General features: G+C 31.0%; 1 long non-coding RNA gene across 1 annotated transcript; it reads left to right on the forward strand.

The window, feature by feature from the left end:
* The first annotated feature begins 6,258 nt into the window (after positions 1 to 6,258).
* On the forward strand, positions 6,259 to 11,272 carry LOC111716859 (uncharacterized). Its single transcript, XR_002768616.1, has 2 exons — positions 6,259 to 6,381; positions 11,196 to 11,272. It is a non-coding gene; the product is annotated as an uncharacterized LOC111716859 (long non-coding RNA).
* The last annotated feature ends 1,855 nt before the right edge of the window (positions 11,273 to 13,127 follow it).

The following is a 13,127-nucleotide window of genomic DNA, read 5'->3' on the forward strand; positions in this document are numbered from 1 at the left end:
CACAGCTTTCGACGATACAAACTCCTGAAAGTACAAACATCTAAATAGACAAAGAACCGCAGGACTCTTTCCCCATGGCCCAATAGACTTTTCTAGCCAAAACCCTGTCTTAACCACAACACACATAAAGTAGTAATCTTTCAACCACTTTGTCTTTAATTTTGATTTAGAAACTCGGCAAAACCTAGGGAATGCCTATTTTAAAGTTGTAAGTTAAGTAGGGTGACTTTTTCTAAGAAAACCTTACCAGGAAATACTGGGTTTCCTGAAGTAATAATAACAGTCACAGTCTCACAGCGTGTATATCTGATTAATAATAAGATTAATATATTTGTTTATATATGCAATAAAGTATTTGCACGTCCCACTTTGTTTGCATTATAACCTTTTGTTTGCATTATCCTGACCAGACCTGACCATTTTGTTTGCAAAGGCACGTTAGGTTCAAGTTCACCAGAGTGAATGAATATATAATATTTTTTGTATAATTATATATTCGAAAAAGTTAAAATTATAACTATACACCATTTTTAAATGTATGTATATCTTTGTTTATGAAAAAATCTAATAATAATATTTAAAAATACACATAGTATCCCAATTGTACCATTTTGCCGTCTTTAAGATTTTGTGGATTTTCAAAAAGGAAATCATCAAGATTTGTCTCATGAGAACAGTGAAGGTCTTTGAGGTTTCACTTTCTTCCCTTATTTTTCTTAGTCTTTGTTTGGAGAACTAAACTATTTCTTCAGTTTCTAGTTTCTCTTCTCCAGGGGGTTCTTTAATAATTCAGTATTGGGGAAATCAACCTTAGAACAAACTTGTCAGACAATAGAGATATAAAAATATACAGATTTAGTTGAACACAGTTTGACTCAAATTCATATATATAAAAATATACAGATTTAGTTAAACACATTTTGACTCAAATTCATATATATAAAAATATACAGATTTAGTTAAACACAGTTTGACTCAAAGGAACTGAGTTTTTGCCACAAACTCAAATATTCTTATCTCTATATCTTGGCAACCCAATGTCGTAGACTTTAGATATTTCAAAATATTAATTCTGTTAGATCAAATAATCTAAGTTTGAAATATCAAAGGGTTAAACCCACTGGTTGCAGAGATATAGAAATTAGAAAATTTGAGGTTGTGGCAAAAAGTCAATTCCTTCAGAAAAAAAACGGAACACTTGCCACAATCTCTGATTATATAATCCCTATATCTTTGCAACCTNCCCCCCCGTAGTTCTAGAGTTATCTGTTGTAAATGGAAATAAAGTTACATGGTGTCGATTTTTGGAAGTAACAATATCATGAACAACTATTTAAAAATTTATCTAAATATGCGTGTATGCTTTGTTTGCTTGTATGTTCGATCATAACTCATTAACACCCTGGCCTATGTTCTTATCTTGGTTTAAAAGTTCTCAGTTGCGTCAGTAACTTTTATAGAGTATCCAAGCTATTCTAGTATTGTATTAATCTCTGTGTATCTGTTTATTTGGATGTCTGATCATAACTTATCTGAGGCCGAATTTAAAGAATTTGAGCCGCGGTTTAAAGTTAAGCCGTGGCTTAATTATGGTTGGTTTCTATTAAAATTGTTTCAAATGTTTCAAGATTTAAGCCGGCGCTCAATTTAAACCGGGTTTTGGCGCGGACTTAAGGCGTGACTTAAATTCGGCCTCTGGATCTATTAGCCTCAAATTTTGATTGGGAAACTAAGTAGTAGAACTATAGTAATGTTCTTACCCTGGTTTAACAGTTTTAAGTTAAGTAGGTTGACTTTTGTGGAGAAAACGCCAGGCAAATCTGGATTCCCAAGCTATAAGGAAATAGCTTGTGATATTACATAGTATTTTGTCTAGTAAAATAATTTAAATCATTTTGATATTAATATTTATTTCTCATTTGTGACTTGTGACTTTGTGTTGTCATCTATATATATAAAGTTGTAATCTCTGTTATGGTGTCTGTCTGTTTGTTTTTCCGATCATAACATAGGAACCCCTGGACCGATTTGTCTGAAATTTTGATTGGGGAACTCGGGAGACCCACGGGAATGTTCGTTTAAGATTCTAAGTTAATTCAATTGTGACTTTTACAATCAAGTTACATTCTTAACGAATAATTTGTATTTTTCTTTTCTTTTGTTTCTGGGCGGTGGGGGGGGGGTTTTTCCAGCTTGCTTGGGTTGTTTAATATTTCAAGATTGGAGAAATCAACCACAGTTCTAACTTGTCAGATATCAGAATAACCGATTTGAATGAACAAAATTGTCAGTTAAAGGGTATGTTGGCGTAGCTTGACCTTCCAATCAAAAAAGGCATGCCCTTTTCACAACGGTATCATCTAACCATTGATCTTCCCAAATATGACGAAGATATCTTTATTGTTCTATTTAAAAACAACTCCTTTTATGTGGGTCCTCTGTAAAAGTTACATGCTTACTAAAGTACAAAAGACAACGAAGAAAATGATCAATTTTGCCTGAAAACAGGTTGATTTTGACTTTTTTTAAGAAATCCATTCCCTACTAATATGAAAGAATTAAAGGCTAAAAAAGTAACGTTAAAAAACTAATATTTTTACTAGAAAAGTGGCGCCAAGCTTCCTGAAATCCTAGTATATTAAAGAAGGCTGAAGTCGGATGGTAGAAATCTCAAGGAAAATATATCTTCCAGTCTCCTGTGCATTGAATGTCCAGTGCATATCATTAATGATGGACGTTGCCTTAATTTTATAAAATCACCAATTAAAATATTTTGTTTGTATCTAAATGTGCGTCTGAAGCGACTAAATACTGCCAGGTTGTTTTTACTTTCAATATTTTACAAACCTTCTGATAGCGTTTCAAACCTTCTGATAGCGTTTCAAACCTTCTGATAGCGTTTCAAACCTTCTGATAGCGTCTCAAACCTTCTGATAGCGTTTCACTGCAAAATCTTAAAATTTTTTATTTTAATTTTACCGTCTCTTAATTTTATGTTTCAGTAATCGTTTGATGCATTTTATAGACGTTTTTTGTCTTTTTAAACAGATTTTTCAAAGGATTTTTTAATCCATTCTTTTTTAGAGAGAGGAAAGTAGAATAATAAAAATCAGCCTACTGTGAGAGACTGGTGTAACGTAGTTGAAAAATCACATAGTTCCCATCCCTATCTGTGAGCATTATTTGTCAAGTACAGTGTATATATTAATATATCTGGTTCTTATGGGTTTCTTAAGGTGTCAGAGTTGTATACATGTCTATAGTAAATAATAAACTATATTCTTATGCCATTATAAATGGAATCCTGGTTTTCTAAAGAAATCACTAGAAAACAGCATTCTAAGTTTTTACAAGGTCAACCCAAATTATTTAGTCTAATGATCAATTTTTCATTTTTCTAGCATTTCAAACTTAACATGGAACTAATAACTCTCCAGAAAATCATTTTCCTTATCTTTCTTGTAATCTTATGGCGTAGATATATAGGTATGGATCGTTTTCATTTTTTTGAAAACGATCGTTTCGTTATGAAAACGACGACGAAAAAACTAAAAACCAAACGATCGTTTTCAATTAAAAGGCCGTTAACGACTACCCTTCGTTAACGGCCGTTAACGACTACCCTTAGTTAACGATCGTTCACGACGACCCTTTGTTAACGATCATTAACAACAACGAGCCTTCTTAATAATGACCGTACATTTGATTACAACAGTCCTTTTTTAACGATATGTCGTGTAGAATTTATTATCTCTACAACAATCATGTCATAATTATTAATCATTACCATTATCCAATAACTAATCAAATCAGACTTCTAGGGATGTCATTAAAGATGACTATACTAAGTCAAATATTAAGCCCGGGGTTTAAGATTTGCTACCATTCAACCTAATACTCTAGGTATTTTTGAAAAGGTGATTTTCATAGTCGACCAATTTGCTTCAAGTTTTGAGTACCACTTTACTCAAACTTACACATACAATCGTCAATTTGAAATATTTACTTTAAAAATGACGAAATAAACCTTGTTGCGATCAAAATTTGAATTTTTGATTCTTTTACGAAAGCTGAAAGAAAATGAAGCAATAAATTGATGAATAATTTTAACGCATTTTTACATCATATTACTTAAGAATGCAGATCTTAAAACCATGTAGCACTAAACCACATAGTTTTTAAAGTTAGACCTTGCACGTAATTTATACCTTGCACAATTAATCTCTATAAAAAACGTTACATGTTTAAGTTCTTTTATATAACATAACAATTTAACAATTTGATATATGTTTCAATCTAATAATCACACTGAATTGATTAATTTTTTTTTCAGTGTAAAAGCACTGTAATAATAATATTTTATATTCTCTCACATTAATAACATAAGAGGCAGATAATTTAAAAAAAAACGATATTTTTGGATTGAAATGATATTTACATATCATTTTTAAATGTTTGAAAAATACTTTAATGCTACTGGAAATGTATTGATATTACAAAATTTAAAAAAATGAGAAAAACTCATATTTATTTTAGCGACAATTTTTTCAAAAACAATCGTTTTTTCAAAATGTTGTTTTTAGTTTTTTACTTTCGACTTTTACTCTCAATATGGCCCGGGATTCTAAAACCCCAGTCTTTCTATTGTTCAAGTGTTAGTTTTCGAACTAATGTCACCTGTACTATGAAATCTACATTCTACAAGCCCAAAAGTCAAATTTTGAAATATCAGAGCTAAATATCTTCAGGTTGGAACGATAAAGGGATTTAAAAAGTTAAGTTTGTAGTTTGTAGCGAGTTCCTTTAACCTGTGTTTTTGTTGTAAATATTTTAACTTAATAACGTTTTTTTCTAAGTTTGATTCAATACAAGTTCTTCAAATGGAATTCTACAGGGATCGAATTAAATTAATTTGAACTGCTACTGCACGGTTTAAATTTCAATCACGAATTCAAATCCTACCTTAATCTTTAACTTTGAAAAGGTTGTTCGAATTTGAACCGACGCGGCACTAGATAGTTCAGCGGCGCAGATCAAAGTCATTAAATTCGGTCCCAGATTGCAGAAAACTTTGGATTAAACTAAAATCTTATCTGATTTAATCTTTTTTGTATTAGCAGATGTATTAAAGATTATAAAAAGGATCCATCTAAACTTAAGTAATTAAATTCAATCAACTAATGATTCGTGTTGATTAACATTGAAATAAAGTGAAGGAACCAAATGCTAATTCGACTTAAATCAACGAATTTCACAGAATGCAAGTCCTAAAGGAACTGGATTCTTTTTAATTCTTATGTTTTATTACCCTTATATCTTTGCAACCCGATGTCATATACAATTGATATTTAAACTGTGAATTCTGATAAATCAAATATTTAAAGTGTGAAATATTAAACTGTTTATACCATCAAATTGCAAAAATAGGAAAATCGTGTTTATGACAAGAACTCGAAGTTCCATTTAATATAATATTCAAGGCGCATCTATTGACCAGTTCCTTCAGGACCGATAAATGATGGTGAAGTTCGATGGAACTACTTTTTCTACCTACCACATGCCTGGAGGAGGTCCCCAAGGAACCCTGCTGGGAGTCCTTGAATACCTTGTCCAGTGCAATGATTGTGCTAATTGTGTACGATCGGACCAAAGATATTTAATATGTGGAAGATCTCACAATCTTAGAACTCTTATCTCTTACTCTCTTTTCTGGAAATCTCTCATACTAAAGGGTGGTCGCCAAAAAAACTGTCTTTTTAGGTATAGGTGATAATTAAAAAAACTAATCTTTATATCAGCAATGTATTTTTACATGTAACAGGGAAGAAATCAAAACATCCTTAAAAAACGCTGCTCTAAGGGTACAACTGTATTACTTTTTATTCCTAAATGTAAAAAAATGTTTAATTAGGAATAAAAAACTAAAAATATAAAATTTTATCAAAATAAAGACCAAGTTAAGAGTGTTTTTAAGATCTACAAACTTCTTGAAAAAATGTTTACAATAAAGCACAAAAAAAGGCAATATGATTAACCCCGATTTTTGACTAAATTAAATTTTTTCGTCAAGAAAATAGAATTAAATGTTTAAGTTGGGTTTTTTAGGCTTCGACTAGTCATTTTTTAAAATTATATAAAGAGTTCTTGTAAAATTTGTTGATGAACCGTTTGATCTAGAGCTGAGATTACTTTTGTGATCCTGCAAATTCTATGGATTTTTCATCAGAATGCATTGAATGACATTTCTGTGGAAATCTCTTTAGATTGACAATAATCTAGGTGATCGCTGCAGAGGGGGAGAAGAAGGCAAGCAGAGCTTTGCGGGAAGCATCCAACATGATTTCCGAAGGTTCAGCCGCATTGCAGCTTAGATACTTACAGGTAGAACAGCAGCATTAGATACTATTCAGTTAAAACAAAGTGAATACATTTGGTCAATTTACATTTGGTCATCTTACAGTTTGTCAATTTTACATTTGGTCAACCTTACATTTGGTCATCTTACAGTTTGTCAATTTTACATTTGGTCAACCTTACATTTGGTCAATTACTACATTTGAGCAATTTACATTTTGTCAATTAATACAATTCGTCAACTGTGACAATGGCCTAAAATTTGGTCAACTCAAGATTTCAGTTGGTTCTCAGATTCAACATGGAAAACTGGGCTCGTGCTAATTTCATCTTGTCCAGCAGGAAAAGGAAAATTTTGGTAGATCGTCAGAACTTTGGGTACAAGTTTGAACGTGAAAGTGAGACTGGTGCCATATACTGGGTTTGAAGGCTACGTGCTTTATTGGGATGTACTGCAACTGCTTCCACCATAGAAAGAATGATGCTTCATTTACCAAAAATGTTAAAAATACTCACAACCACTCAAGTAAGTTGGTTGAGAAGAGAGTTAAAGTGGTGGAGCAGGAGGCTGTTGAAAATGCAATTAGGAAGCCAACCTTAACCTGCAGGGCAGTCATGGCGGAGCTAGCCAACACCCTCCAGACTTATTGGATGGCAGCAGCATCATCCATGTCGAGGATGAGCACTATCAAACAGATGATATACAGAGGTAGGTATATTATACATTGTACTGCCACTGGTGAAGCCAGATTGCCTACATCTGCTAATGACATTCTGAACATGAACGACCAGAACAAACATTCAGACTCTCAGGAACTGTTTTTGGTTTGAGCTGAGCTGATTCTGATAATGTAGTCCTAATATTCATGTCTGACGTTGGCAGAAATATACTGAAAAACTCTGAAAAACTCTGATGGAACCTTTTCAACTGTGCCACGGGACTTCTCACAGATCTCTGTAGTATTTGGATCATCTCATGATAAGTTGTTCCCCTGTATCTACATGCTTCTCCATAATAAGTCAGCAAATTTAATTGAGTATGCATTATAAACCTTGAAACTTGAGCTGCAGTACACTTCTCCCACAATAAACATTGACTTTGAGCAGGCTGTGATCAAGTAAGTTAAGTCTAAATTGCCTACAACAGAAGTTCGCGGTTGCAATTTCCATTGGAAGAAGAGCATTTTGTCCAATGTTGGAGACAAAGGCTGTTTGAGCCTCTTTGATGAAAATGAGTTTTTTTTCAGATTCTACTAGATCTGATTTACACTTTATGCATGATTCCGCCTTTGAGTCATGTTATGTGATTTATGCCTTTGAATCAGTTATTGAATCTTATAATATCATGAAGATAACCTGGCTGACCATGAGTATGAATATGTTTTGAATTGTATTAGTTATGTTAAGAATACCTACATTGGCAAATTAAATAGAGGAGGAGAGTACAGACCACCTTTGTTTCCCATCCCAATATGGCACATTTATCAGTCAATTCTAGCCCAGAACAACACCACAAATAATGGAGTGGAGTCATGGAATGGTAGATGGAACAACACGACTGGAACTAACCATAATTTGTGGAGAATTATCAATGGCTCAAAGAAAGAGGATAGCTTGGCAAGAACTAAACTGCAGGAAGTGGTTGCAGGGATTGCAGGACATTACACAGATCCAAATCCCAGCCGGTCAGGTCGCAGGTGTTTATGTCAGGAGGGCTTACAGATATCTGTCCAGAACTATACTCAAGCTACCTGCAAAGAGTTCATGTTTGGTCTAATTTTTATTTGAGTTGTACCATATACAATATCTAAATATATGTATAGATGTAGAAACCTTGTAAATCAAAATTGACCAAATTTATATGTGTTTGTATCAGTTGACCAAATATAGTAGGATGAAATATATCAGTTGACGTTTGGTAACAGTTGCCCAAATGTAGTAATTGACCAAATGTAAGGTTGATCAAATGTAAAATTGACAAAATGTATGATGACCAAATGTAAATTGGCCAAATGCAAATTGACCAAATGTACCCACTCCCTGAACACACCTAGAAACATTACGTTGTACATTGTCTGTAAATCTAAATGCGCAAATAAAATAACTACGCAAAACTTGTATTGCGATTAATCTAACTACGATTATAGACATAACTACATAAAACTTGTAATTACGTTCATTAAATTAACTTGTATCTTAGAACTAAAAATTAACGTCAGTTGGAATAATGCTCCACTTTGATTAGAGTGTTAAAGTAATTGTTCCTTGTTTAGCGAACAAAAAAAAATTATTGTCAAAAAGTAGCTCATGAAGTGCAATTCTTAGCTCTTGAGCTAAAAACTTGAAAAATCTTACCTCTTGTTTAAACGCACTTATCAGTCAAATGAAGACCAAATATGAAGAAATTTCTTTTACATTATGCGTAATATTGCCTTAATATATGATAACTCGTTTGCTGTCCAATTTGGATCTGTAGGTCATTAAATTAAGAAAACCTTGTTTTATTATAATTACGCACATCAAATGTATTATTATGGAAATGTACTTTACTCTAAAATCTAGTTTTATATTAAACAAGGATGATAATAAGTCTGGCATTGTTTTTCTGTTTAAACCCTTTTTGTTAGTTTCGTGCTATCCACATGGAAAAGTTCCTGGTTCAGATTTAAAAGAAGATTCAGAAAGTGTCGCTTTTTTGGATAAATTAAAATTAAACCTTTCTGTTTGTCACTTGATTTTTAATGTACACTGTCAAACTCATATGTTCGTACTGTTCACAATATTGTACTGTACATTGTCACAGTGTGCATGGTGATGTATGCTTGTTAGTATGTTAGTTTTCCTTTAATCCTTACCAGTGAAATAAAATAGTAAAAATAATATCATCTTTATAAACATTGACTGTTAAAAGAAAAATGTTGAGAATTTTATAAACAATTAACATTTTTTTTCGGCGCTTTGTGCCATTAACGATTTCTTAAACCGATAATACCGTAATTAACCGTTAACAGCTGTGACGTTAAAGAGTTCTTTAGCAGTTAACGAATTTTTTCACAGGGTAAGGATAAGAGGATGAGGGGTGGGGGTTCATTTTTATGCTTAACATTTCATGGTGTGTTGATTGTGAAGGGAATTTTCTCATTGTTATATTATCATGAAACCGTTTTCCATTGTTCAGCTAGAAAATACTTAAAAGGTTTAGTGTGTGAATACTTTTGGCAGAAAAGGGTGGAGTAAAAAAAGAAAATCAGATTTCAAAATTAAATCTAACCTACATTTATCTATGTAAATGCATAGTTTAATTTTGATAAAGATATACAATTCGACTTTTTTCACAACCTATCTTTTTATTTTAGTTTTTTTCTTCAGTTTTCAAGTGGATCATTAATATTATTGGCATTAGCAAGAGATGAATTTCATATTAGATGAATTGCATTTTAGATTAATTGCATATTAGATGAATTGCATATTAGATGAATTGCATATTAGATGAATTTTATATTAGATGAATTGAATATTAGTTGTATTGCATATTAGATGAATTGCATATTAGATGAATTGCATATTAGATGAATTGCATATTAGATGAATTGCATATTAGATGAATTGCATTTTAGATGAATTGCATATTAGATGAATTGCATTTTAGATGAATTGCATATTAGATGACAATTTGGCTAGCTGCAGAAAACATCCAAAAAATTCATTTATTTTCATTTTCAAAATTAGCCATAGTGTGATTGTAGGATGGACAAGGAATGGAAGATCAAGAAGAAAGGATTAAAAGCAAGAAATATAGAAGTCTCAAAATGTTTCCATCTGATATCATATCAAAATTTAAAAATATTGTAAAATTTAATTAAAATAAATTATTAAAGTTAAAATTAATATTATTGGCATTAGCAAGAGATGATTATTGGCATTAGCAAGAGATGAATTGCATATTAGATGAATTGCATTTTAGATTAATTGCATATTAGATGAATTGCATATTAGATGAATTGCATATTAGATGAATTGCATATTAGATGAATTTTATATTAGATGAATTGAGTATTAGATGAATTGCATATTAGATGAATTACATATTAGATGAATTGCATATTAGATAAATTGCATATTAGATGAATTGCATTTTAGATGAATTGCATATTAGATGAATTGCATTTTAGATGAATTGCATATTAGATGAATTGCACATTAGATGAATTGCACATTAGATGAATTGCATATTAGATGAATTGCATATTAGATGAATTGCATATTAGATGAATTGCATAATAGATGAATTGCATATTAGATGAATTGCATATTAGATGAATTGCATATTAGATGAATTGCATATTAGATGAATTGCATATTAGATGAATTGCATAGATGTTTTAAGTCACATACCAGATATATTAGAAATTTCTAATCTAAATAACAAGAAAATATGATTATAAATTTCTTGAACATTTTATTGTATACTTTATAATTCTTCCTCACTTCATCGTGAATTTCATAATGAACGTGCTATAAAGTAATCATTGTGCTATAAAGTTAAATTAGTTGTAAATTATAGCACATGTGCAATAAAGTTATGATTGGTTCCCGGATTTTCTCCAAAAACTTTAGGATATTTCCAAAATATTATTTTCAATTGAAATGAAAATATAATTGAAATCGACTTTATATTTTGACTTTTGCTTTAAAAACTGTATAACACAGCGAACCAAAATAACAGTTATAACAATTGCTATTGTAAATACTATTATTATCATTATTATCATTTTTATCATTATCAATAAGGGTGCACGGGTTATATTATGTTGACTAATGAATGATTCTATATTTTTCAGACTCTGAACTCTATATCTGCTGAGAAGAATTCTACCATTATATTTCCAGTTCCAATTGATGTACTCGGTCTGTTTATGAAAAAAAGAAAAGAGTCAGAAAGTTAGTTTTATTAAAATACTTATTTATCAATTCATGATTCATAAGTTATGTAATCATAAAACTACATATTACAACATTTAGTATACTTGTAAATGTTATTAAGTCAGTTATGTAATAAAAAATAAGACATATGAAAATTTGCATTTATCGCCTTTTTTTCATTAACCTACAAATGTGTTCTTTGATATATGTATAATATCTAGTTCATTATTAAATAAACATTTTTATTTGAAAATTATAAGTATTTGTAATCGTTAAAGGAGTTAAACAAAATATTTTTGGATGAAGTTTTTTTCTTCAAATATTACGAAACCTAAAAAGTTTCAACAGAGCGTTCCAATTAATTTTAAAAATAATTCCTATTTTTAAATCTTAAAGAAAGAAAAAGAAGTACAGAAGGTATTGTTTAGTTTAGAGTTTATTGTAAGAGATCAGGAACGTGTTTGACTGATTGGATAAAAATTAATAAAATAGGGACACTCCATACAAAGACAGCAATGCCAGATTTACAACGATACACTTGAAGCCTTAATTTGATCTAAAGGCGTCGTTTTTCTGACTCGGAAAGTATTGATTCTAATAATTTCTCCATTGTTTCTTAAAAGCAAAAAATGCGAAAGTGACTTTTTCAAAAAAGTCACAAATGAAAATAAAACAGTTAAATTAAACATAAACATTGATATCTTATTTTAATCACGAAAATCCGCTAAATACGGTTTAAACAGAACTAAAAACTTTAGATTGGGATATCCTTAATCCCGATCGGTTAAATCATCCGGAGATTTATAACAAGAGGAATACAAGCATTATTTAATCTGGAGATTAAGAAAAAGAGTGGATCAAGCATTAATCCCGATATCCACCATTCAAAAGTTCCCAGCTCCGGTTTAATAAAACAAACTCCATGAAAAATTTAGTTGCAATTAAGTCTCAACGACAGCTATTTCCAATTTATTTTTAATTGCTGGCTTTGATGAAGTATATGTAGATAAAAGTGCCGAATTGTTCGAGTTCATTACAATAAATCTTGCAACAAGAAGTTAAATGAAAATAATCTTTTTACGTATATGACAATATTGTAATTTCTCTTTTTATTAATTTGTGGGCGTTTTAAAATAAATTGAATGCAGTACTTAAAATGCGTACTGCGTACTACTTTGTCTTTTAGCAATGTGTACAACCATCTTGCTGTCCTCTTAAACATTATATATCTTATAACAATTTGATTTGAAAGTTTTTTATATTTATAAAATTAAGGAATTTATGTATGTTTGTAATGTGCATTGTGCTTGGACCGAAAAATTGTAATTACAGAAGGAAATATTTGAAACTAAGTTTTTAATTCTATGTCTTATAAGTCATTCCGACTCAAGGAGATATTGAATAGAAGGAGGGGGCGATAGGGTTTCCGTACACTTTGCTGTGACGTTTTTGGACTGCTGAATAACTAGTTTTTTTCGTAACAACAATAATAAAGATTGTAAACAATAACACAAATAATAAACAGACATCTAGGGGGGGGGGGTAGGATAACCTTGAATTTGATTGAAACTGTCTCTGTAATAAGGTCCTTTTCGTATAAAACTAAAATCCTTAACTTTTTCAATCTCTTTTAACAAGATTTAATACTACTCACAGTTTACTAACTCATGTTTGTTTACATTAGATCGGCTGCCTTTGTTATATACATATAGACAACGAAGTAAAACAAACTCTTCTCTGCAAACTAGAAAGGAGAATTGAAGGTCAAATTCAATTGACATTACTTGTACGACCTCGTTGTTTCTTTAGTTTTGATTTTTCGTGCAAGTATGAGAGAAAAAAGTTTATTC

This window comes from Eurytemora carolleeae, unplaced genomic scaffold, assembly GCF_000591075.1.
Source record: "Eurytemora carolleeae unplaced genomic scaffold, Eaff_2.0 scaffold2243, whole genome shotgun sequence".
In the NCBI taxonomy this organism is placed as follows: Eukaryota; Metazoa; Arthropoda; class Copepoda; order Calanoida; family Temoridae; genus Eurytemora; species Eurytemora carolleeae.